We start from the raw sequence: 11,171 nt of genomic DNA on the forward strand, positions 1-11,171 counted from the left end.
AAAAAATTTGTCCGTGAACATATTGCTGTTTCTCAGGCCAGCCCTCTCTTTTGCATCTGTCCCACTATCTTTGATTTGGCCAGAGAGGTCACTGTGACCCGTTTTCTGAAGATGTTTGAAGTTCATCCAGGCTGTTTGTGACTTACAGAGGCCAGAATTAAACCCAGTGTCTTGTTGTAACCTTGAGCACTGTGATGGGTTCTGATATTTCATGCCGGATGCTGATATTTCCTGCCATCACGCTGGCTTTGGATGTATGTGAGCAATGATAGAGTTCAAAGTCATGGGAGGGTCGAGGTGTCCCAGCCAGTGGAAGCAAAGCCTTCTGTACAAAACTTTGCCCCATCAGGACCACTTTGCAAATTGAGCTCGAAAGTTCTTGCCACAGGGACTTGATAATCTTTAGCTCTAAGAAGATTGTCAGAGGAGTCATGAGGGTTGAGAAATGAAAACTCTGGGGCTGGGATAGGATATGCTCAGAACTGTCTCTGCTGTTCTGTAGCGGCCCGAGTCACACTGTTAACCCCTCTGTTGACATGTGGTTCAATATGGGAAAAGGGGGAAGGGGGGAGAAAAATATTTTTTAGTTAAGAGAAGATGCCATGCTATGAGCCCCTCCCACCTCCATCTTTCTTGTGGCCCCAACTGTGCACTGTAGGATCTAAGGGTGGAGGGTGAGTAGGGTGGGCTGGAGGAGATAGAGGGGACCATACCAAAGGGGTGAGAATTTTGAATTCAACCACATCACCCGGCCAGTGTGGCTCAGTGGTTGAGCGTTAACCCATGAACCAAGAGGTCACAGTTCCATTCCCTGTCTGGCGGGCACACGTCCAGGCTGCAAGCTCGATCCCCAGTGTGGTACATGCAGGAGGCAGCCAATCAATGATTCTCTCTTATCATTGATGTTTCTCTCTCTCCCTCTCCCTCTCCCTTCTTCTCTGAAATCAATAAAAATATATTTAACCCGGTCAACAAGGGCGAGGAGATAAAGGCTGCTTTTATTCCATTTCTCTTGGATTAGATGGAGTTCTAGGAATGGGCGACTTCTCCAAATGATAGAAAAGGAGGGTTTGGGAAATGGAGTGTGGTGGATGGACGGGAGAAGCTTGTGTGGGAGATTTATGTTCCCTTTTGTGGCTAGATCACGCTTACCCCAGGGGCTGCCGACCCTCCGGGATGATGGGAGAATCCTGTGGACCCAGGAATGGCTGCTCCTGGGTGCTGCAGTTAGTCTGGAGGGCATGGGTGCAGCAGGCTTGAGGCGATCCTCCATCTATCTATGGCTTTCGACCTTGAGCATTAGCCTTAAGCAGAAGGGCTCCGGTGACTAAATGGGTAGTGAGCAGGTTGCTTATGTCCATAAAAATGCATCTTTTATGTGCTTCTTCCTCTTTTAAGTGGGGATGGGGCCCTCTTGCTTCAGGAAGATGCCTGGTGCTCTCTGAGCTAAGAAGGCAGAGATTAGGGAATGGAGGGGAGTGTCACCCAGGCCAAGGTCAGCCCATTGTCCCTGTCACATTCGCCCCCCCCCCCCCCCCCATCATCAGTGCAGGAGTTGGGTATAGAGAGACCAGGCACTCTGTAATCATAGTTGTATTGGGCTGAAATACACTGATATTTTACTTAATATTTATAGCCACCTCTTATCAGTGTAACTCAGGCAAGTGTCCTCAGCCTGAGGGGAAGGGGCATGCTGATGAGAGTTGCAATTTCTCCAAAGATATCATCCTTGAAACTTGTGAACGATTAAGCAAAGTCTTTAAGATAAAAACTGTAATGCACATCCCCAGCACTTTATTAATAATAACCAAAAAGAGAAAAACATTTCTTTGATGGAAAGGCAGCACAACAAAGCAAGAGACAGCATTGACCTAAATGGTTAGGTGTCCAAACTTTGTAGCCAGGTTGCCTAGGTTCAAATCCTGGCGTTACTAGCTGTGTGACCTTGGGCACACTACTTAACTTCTCTGTGCCTTGATTTCCTCTTCTGTAGAATGGGGGTGATGATAATACTGGTCTTATGAAGACTAAATGAGCAAATATAGGTGTAGGACTTGGCACATGGTAAGTGCTAAGTAACAGTTTGCTAAATAAATAAGCTTCTCTCCTCATTAATTGCTTACCTCCTGCCTTGGAGAGCCAGACTCAATTGGCAGTCTCCTTTTTGAACTTAAAAAAAAAACACCAAGTGACATACATCTGCAAGCTGGCTAAGAGGTTCATTTGAAAAGCAGAGTACTTTGAATGGCAATGAATCCAGTTTTCAGTTTTTCCAGACTTCGAAGTTTTATCCTATGTTTCCTCTACAAGCTCCCTGCTCAACAACCAGTAATGCGGTGTCAAGCAACCGTGATTGTTGGGTGGCGGGCACGTGCTTCGCGTGAAGAGGCTTCATGCAGAGAACTGAAATGACACACGTGATTCATTTACACGTTTATTTTCCATCTCGCTTATTCTACCAGACTGGGATGGAGAACAATGCCAGCAATTTTATAGACACTTTGACATAAAGTAAACAAGTATTTTGATGTTGAACAATTGTACAGACTATCACATGCATTTAAGTGTGCTGACTGGTGCAGAAATATTGAGTTGATCAGCAAAACTACGAATACAAAAACCACATTTTCTTTTTATGGAGTTCAAATGCAGCAGATATGGGGACATTGATACAAACACCATTAAATGGGAAGGAAAGGCATTGTATTAATGGTGCAGGATGGACAGCTGAACAAACATGAGTAGGCTAAATCGTATCCTCTTTACGGAACTGAAATCAAAACACTTCATTTGCAAATACGATGAGATAAATAAAGCATGTTCGGGCAGATGAATGAGACTAGACAAGACTGCGTACTTATGAATAAGCTGTAGCTTCTATTGAGGCTTTGTATTGAAAGGATTTCAACACAGTGTAAGATGAAACACTAATGCTGTTGTGAGTGTAGTCAGGACAGGACAACTCAACTGAGAAATCTTAAAAAGTAAAATACTTATTGTGCTTCTTTTCCCTGCAGCATTCAGAGCATTCATAGAGTAGTAGGAACACCCTCTCAAACATGAATAAAAGGGAAGGATGCTTTGTGCAACTGTACCTATACATCTAATACCATGTGTAACTTAGAAATATGAAATTGCATTACTTAACATGGATAGCAATTTTAAGAACTATTAATTTAACTTTTAATTTCTGAGGCTCTATATTCCCTAGGTTTAAAAAATAGGCTTACATGTTTTTAATCTGGAAGATGTGAGGGACTTAGAAACTATTGAAATCTCTACAACTTGAGAAATAAAAATAGGTTGTAGATCAACCTGTCCTATAGAGAAATCACCCAGGATTATTCCCCGCGAGGCTTTTTATGTGCATTAATTACTCATAGTTGTATAGCTTCACCGTAAGATTACTTTGTGCATCTTCACAGAGTTGTCCTGAGTTTAACAATAAGATGATAATTCTAACATTAAACATTGAATTAATGAGTTTTGGGAGTTAGGCGTATTTGTTTTTAATAATATATCACTCTAGCTAACCAAAAAAGCAGATGGTTCAGGCTTCTCCTCTTGATCCTAAACACACTCACGTCTGCATGCGCACTCATTAACACGCTCTTCCCAATGCCAGTCAACTTAAAAAATACTTTATAAACCTCAGGTTCCCCATTTAACTAACTTGGATATTTGCTTTTCTCTATGAGCTTTTCTTTTTTCTTTCTTTCCTCTTCTCCCTTTATCACCCTAAACCCTCCTCCCCCACCTCCATACTCCTCCCTGTCCTGTCCTTTAAAAGTCTATATATGTTAATTTTATAACCAAGTTCAGTTTTCAGAGACCAGAATGAAAATAACTCTTGACAATTGGACGTCACCAGATGGGTCACTTCTGAGCGACGTAAATCCTTTGGTGAAAAAAGCTCATGCCAGGCAGGTAAGCATTCACCACAATGCCCTCCTTGTATGAAACACAGAACCGTGGTGAACGGAACCTCGTAAGGCCGGGCTACACTGGCAATGGGGAATCATCGCAGCCATTACCTGGGAAAACCAGTCACTACGTCCATGCACTTTGCTATGAGGCAACGCTTTTTAAACTGAATTACTTGACATAGTTAGACTGTAGACACGATGTAGAGCTTTGTATTACAAGCCTGAAAAAAACAGTCAAAAACACTGCGTCAGTACTTAGGGTCTTAGGGTAAAGAATGCACAGATGGAATGATGCAAACAATGAGCCATTGGAACTCAAGGCCTGACCGCACTGCCTCAGGCCTCTGTGGGGCTGGATGTAAGCAGTTTGCAGTCACTTGAGTACCATTGTGTGTACGTGACATACTATGCTGACGTAATGAGATGAGACAGTCACGCAGCAGCTTTTCAATGCAGCAGACAAGGACAGACAACATTGAGTTTCCACGCAGCTACGTAGAAACAGGTAATACATACATGTAGTGAGCTGGGTGGGCAGCATAATGCTTCACTGGAATATTTTTACTAAGCTAGGAACTTGATCTTTCAAGAAATCAGGGAGGAATACAGTACTTGTTAGGCTATAACTAAATGGCAATAAGATCTAAACTGTCATGCATGTGTTTTAGAACATGGATTGTTTTTTAAAGCATAGAAATTGATTGGAACCCCAGATGTTGTACGAAAGGGTAGGAAAGTTTTCATAAAATTCCTAAGCAAAAACAACAACATTCAAAACCTCCCAAACTCTTTTTAAAATCAAAGTCTCATTTTCAGTTTACCAATGATGGACCCTGGATATTCTGAAGGGGAGGGTTAGCATATCTAGGGAACTCCTTTGCAGATGCAATGGAAGATCTTCCCAAAGCCAGTCTGTCCTTAATATCAGAGTTCATTGTGGCCCCTGGCTCCAGTGAGCCCTGACTGGCTGGGGCAATTGCCCTTAGTCAGCATAAGGAACCTACATGTGCTGTATTACAGACTGTCCTGGGTCTTCACCCAGCCCGGATGCTTCCCCAGGAAATAAGGGCTCTATCTAAATGTGTGTGACCTGGCATTTTACACAAACTGAAGTAGAAAATGAGCCTCCAGCCCTAACCGGTTTGGCTCAGCGGATAGAGCGTTGGCCTGCGGACTCAAGGGTCCCAGGTTCGATTCCGGTCAAGGGCATGTACCTTGGTTGCGGGCACATACCCAGTGGGGAGTGTGCAGGAGGCAGCTGATCGATGTTTCTCTCTCATCGATATTTCTGACTTTCTATCCCTCTCCCTTTCTCTCTGTAAAAAGCAATAAAATATATTAAAAAGAAAGAAAAAAAATAAAAGAAAATGAGCCTCCTCCTATTCTTGGTCAACAAGATTTTAACATTACAAACAAGTAAAACGAAAAATCTTTGCTGAAGCCTGATGCTAATCTACACTTCAGATGATATAAAAACAACATCTGATGAGGAGTGTTTTGTTTTTTTAACACTGAAAGCTTTTACCCTCATTTTATAGATTATTCTGGCAAATAGCCAATTATGGGAACTCTGAAATCAATTTTGGTTATGGATTACTTTACGACATATATCCTTAGGTTTACAGATATTTAAAGCATAAAGATGGGACAGTATGGGGAATAGTCACACAATGACTGAGTATGTTTAATTTTGTGGTAATAAAGATGATGTAAAAGACTCTTCAAGTAGATAATATATCTAAATTCTTAGTAAGTCTAGGAAGCTGATTTTTCTCTAGAGGAAATGGACAATTGACTATTAAACACTACAAATATAAGGCAGTTAGGTAAAAAAACAACCCTGCATTACCTAATTTTCATAGCATGTTGTCTAAATAATGTTAAACTCTCTTTAAAGCCACATGACGGGAAAATATATCCATATGTAATTTAGAAATAAAATGCTTTCTATTGTAAGGTAACAGTGAGTGAAAACTTACATTTATAATCACACACAAGTTTAAAATTTTCACTGTTTAGGAAGCCACAGAAAAATTATAGAAGACTAAGTAATTAGCACACAAATGTGAGCTGAATGATTTCTTTTGGAATACTTTTAAAAAGAAAAAAATACCTCCTGTTTTTCAGGTATTATGCTATGTGCTTTACTATATACCATCTCACTTAATTTAGAAGAGTCTTCAAGAAGCTTATATTTCTAGCGAATTATAAATATTAATTTTAAGTGACCACCTAAAGATTTTTTTATGTGAAAGAACTTAAAAAGTATTCTAATCCAAATACGGATTATTTCCAAGTGGATGTACAGCCAAGTACAGTTTTTCAATATGACCTTCTGCCCATCCCTAATATCTTTTGCTCCAGTTTTGTTTAAATTGATCTGACAGTTTTGGCCACAAACCATATAAAAAACTACCAGGTAATATTTGCCTCCCCTGACTGAGATGTCTGTTTCCATTGAACCGTTGCTAATGGCTCATTTGGTCCTACCCTTGACTTGACATCTGAAGCACTATCATCAGACAGAGCCGAGGGAGGATGGCTGGCGGTACTGCATGAGCAGGATCCGGGGTTTGATCATAAAGAATCTGTTTCCCGACCAGGACGGTGACACGTGAATAGAAGGTGGAAGGAAGTGAGAAGAGCAGGTCACCTCCACATATGGTTTCCATGGTGCCCCAGGGCACAATAGGTGGTGATAATAAGTTGTCCAATAACTGTGCTCTCTAAACACATTCACCCACTTATCCTCACTTCTTCAAACAAAACAAAGCAAGCAAGCAGACACACATCGATGATATAAAACAGAAAAGCCTCCGGCTTGGAAGCAAGGTGGGAGGAGCAGGCACAGTCATTACGCAGTTAAATGCAAGTTTATTAAAAATGCGTCAGTGTGCTAATGGGACCTTGTATTTGCTCAATAAACCTTTCTTATACATTCAGTGTTGAATTTTTAATGGTTTAATATCAAACCTCTTTAAAATTGCATAAGTTTGAAACTTGGCTCTTATTTGACAAACCGAGTGTTTTATAAGTTGCAGGTTTCCCCCTCTCTTTGGCTTGGAACTAAATACGAAGATCTTGCCAATTCTTTAGTGAGATTTTCATAGTAGACATATTTGTTAATTCTGGCCATAGCATTTTGTTGGATAAGTAATTCAGGTAATATTAGTCCATATTATGTTCTGGGTATCTGTTTTCTTTACAAAAATCCTCCTACTTTCAATTAAACATTGACGTGGTTATAATCTGCAGGTTAAAATCCTAGCCTAACCCAGATGCTGCAAATAAGAATGTTAGAAGCACCTTGGTTTAAAGATGGCAGGAATCTGGCTGTAATAGAATTTCTGGCCAGCACCCTCAGGTGTCTCTTGGAGACTGGGAGCATCTGTTTTTTCTCAGGGTCAATTCAGGGGCATTCCAGGCTCTCCTTGTATCTTCAGGTAGAATGGAGACTGTGGGTTTTGTACTTAATCAGCCAGTAGCTTTGTTTCAATAGGTCCATGATACTTTATAAAAATCACTATTTTGAGTTCTCTTTTAGGTCCCCAATAATGGTAGAAGGGTCAGAGTAGCATCTATTGCATATTTAGAGTACAGAATAGGGCACTGTTCAATATTTAGCTAAACTTGTGATTTTGTTTTGATGGAGGCAGCAGGTAGTAATATTCTGAAAGTGCTGTGTGGAAGGTAGCAACAGTTTTATCAGATATTTTGGAATAAGGAACTGGGAAATGATCACGGAGAAAAAATTCTGGGGTGTACATGTGATTTTGGCCGCATGCAGACGTAATGGAAGGTGAAAGAGAACTTTCAAGTTCTTGTTACTGCATCCTTTTTCGGCGAATAGGGAATTCCACCATCCCTCGGACTGACCACTAGAGGGCACTCAACATGGATCATAAGCGGGATGGCGGGATCATAAGCGGGATGGCGGGATCATGACATTCTTGCTGAATCTCTTCCGTTGCCACTATTCCGTGTCTGTTTCCCTGAGTCTTGGTTTTGAAAGTCTATTTTTATTGTCTTGTATGCTATCCCAAATCCTTTTTGGTTTGAGACAGAGCAAAACTATAACTAAAAGAAACACTAGTCAGCCATATCGTTTGCCAACATTGCCCACAGTGGATGTGAGAAAAACTGTATGGCTCAGGTTGGCATTAAGCTTTCATCAACAGCAGACTATGATGGCTTTTATCACAGCACACAGGCTAGGATTAAAAAAAAAATCAAAACAAGGCAGTTATGGGAGTATTAAAACAATTATTTTCAACATCATTTTTGTTAGAATCTTATTTCCTTTGGCTGAAATGGGCCAAAGGAAATAAGTCTACACTGATATAAATTGTCACTAGATTTCAGACAGCTACCATACTGTTAAGCCTGGATATTTAGAAAGCTTATGTAGTGGACATTCAAATTCTGGGTTAAGGAATTAAAATAAATCACTTGAGTCTGATGGGGGTAAAAATGGATTATAGAAATTCTCAGACAACAAACTCAAACATATTGTCATACGATTTCCAGTTCACCCTATGGAACTGGGTTTCACTTTGGAATATAATCTCTTTAAACATGAAACCTCTGCTAGACTGTAAAATTGAGAGAATGAGTTGTACATAAATTAATCTCTGGAACTTGGTAGACAATAAATGTTTGCTGAAGGAAATATTTTATCACAGCAATCTGGAAGCATCTATTAGATGACAGAAAATAACTTCTTCAGGAGAGAAATTAAAATTGGAATCATAGACTCAATTGTAAAATTTCAGGTCAATAATAAATATCTAGTCTAAATTTCACACAAGCATATTCATATGCCTAATAAAAATTTCTCTGCTTAACAATATGTTAAATTTACTTACATATTTTTTAGTCTTTCTTCCTTTCTTTTATACTTATAAGTTTTGGTAACCCTGGGTTGTCTTATTATTAAAGAGATCCACCCTCTGCATTCTTCCTTTATTTATAAGTATATTTATAGGTTAAACTTTTTTACATTTTAGCAAGGAAGAGATTATGCATTTTTGGCAATGGTAAATAAAGATTTATGCAATTAAGTCAGACTGTTTTCAAAAGGCAAGTAGAAAAATAGTTACTAAATCCACGAAAGGATAGCATTATACTATACTAAGCACTAAGTTAAACCATATAGAATGTTTACCAAGATTCTGGAGTTGGAACCTTCCCTCTTTCTTCTTTTTTCTTCCTTTCCTCTTTCTTGTTGGGGATAAGAATGTTTCCAGTTTTTAAACTTGGGTTTTGTAGCCTTTCTTCCTTCCTCCCTCAGTGAGGACAGTAGCAGTGGAAAACAACCCAATATATTTTCAAAATCACATGGACCTAGAGAATAAATCCTGTGAGTCAAGCTAAATTATTTTTGGTTACTGAATTTTAAATATCTTCCATTTAAAATTTAGAGGATTAAATAGAAAATAGTGGCACATTGCTAAAATGTTGCCTAATGTCGATAGGAAGTAAGAAAAACCACTCAACTGCTTTGTTTTTAACCACATATCAACACACTATTAAAATATAAAGTTTGCCATGGATTTTCACTGGCATTACATTTTGCTAGACTATTACTAGCAATTTGACAAACACCATATTGAACTCAAAAATTATTTTTCAACTTATCAGATAATAAGGAAAGATGACATATAACCTCATTGAACCAGACTAGCAAATTTTTTTTCTCAAGTGTAAATCTAAATTGTGATTCAAAAATAATTGTGGGTTAGAGAACTCATGGACATGGATAACAGTGTGGTGATTTTGGCGGGGGAGCAGAGGGGTGGGTGGAGGTGGTAGAGGGCATAGAGGGATAGAAGGTGATGAAAAAATTACATTAAATTAAAATTTAAGAAATAGAAAAAATAATTATGGATCAGACTTCCATTCATACCACCCATCATTTTCTTAGGAAGAGTTCGTTGGAAAAGCATTTCACGTATTCCTGTCATATGTTTTCCTGGTTTGATAACTGAGTGATTTTTCCATACCCAGAAGAGACATTTTTCAGTGACCAAAGTGATCCTTAGGCGGGTTTTAAGTGGGCCAGGCAGAAAGCTCCATGAGGCTGGGGCTGTACCCTGGCACCAAGCATGGTGCCTTCTATAGATGTGGGCACTCACCTCGTGTTAATAACATAGGGATGCCCACCTGATATCTGTGGAATGAATGGACAGGGAAATCACCAATTTGATTACCTTTGAAATTAGACTAGAAGCAGTTCTAAAGTGTACCTGTTTTTGTTTCAGAAAATCTAGTGGCTTCCTTCAGCCCTCTGCCTCGTGTACATGTCATGTTCCATCATGAGCTATGAATTCTCTCCTTTAACAGGGATGTGTACCTTATGAGCAGAATTCTAAAGTGGCAAACATATGTGCTAAAGATGCATTTATCCTCAGTCATCACCATCTGGTCTGATCCACTGTTGCTTTAAAGGAACTGCTTGACTATAAATGCACCTCTAGTTTTATTTACATAATTTCAGCTATTAATAGAAAAAAAAAGCCCTAATCAAACTGTGGTATGTTGGAATGTTGGACAGATGATGTGGTTCGGCCCAGTGACCTATGTGAACTTGAGCAAAATTCATAATAACCTCTCTGGTCCTTCACTGATAAATAAATAAATATTTCAGGAGGCTGTTATAAGGAGTAAGAGCAACAAGAAACTGTAAAGTACTAGTACTTTACACACATAAGGCTTTTTGTTTGCTATTCAAATTCCAAGAGATAATAGCTGAGTTGTTGACTTTCCTCAGCCTGTGTCTCCATGTGAGATGGTTTTGACAAGAAATTAATGGGAATAGACACTTGGCCCATATTCTGCTTGTTACTAAACCTAGTCCCATCAGGATAATGCTTGATCGAAATGCTTGTGCCCCAGTGGAGAAATTTCTAGTGAAAATGTTTAGAGACTTATGAGATGAACTCCAGGGACTCACTCCATAGGTCACTTTTTTAGTTGTGATCCAACCGAAGACATTTATCTGTGCACCCATTTCTATCCTTTTATGGTTGATCTCAGTCTTTGATCTAAAATAATCTTGTGGCAATTTGCACTGGTTGTTAAAACAGCCCCAAGAACCAAAGGCGCCATTCCGAGTGCATTCAAATGGTCTTTACTCATGGACATTTGTCCTGGTCACTGATCCAGGGACGGAGGAGTACACTTTCCCAGCAGCAGGGCCCTTCAGCCTCTCAGGGAACCAATCCATGCTTCCCCCATTCAGGCAGT

Source organism: Myotis yumanensis, unplaced genomic scaffold, assembly GCF_028538775.1.
Source record: "Myotis yumanensis isolate MYYU_CA2020_CCGP unplaced genomic scaffold, mMyoYum1.0.hap1 SCAF_15, whole genome shotgun sequence".
NCBI lineage: Eukaryota > Metazoa > Chordata > Mammalia > Chiroptera > Vespertilionidae > Myotis > Myotis yumanensis.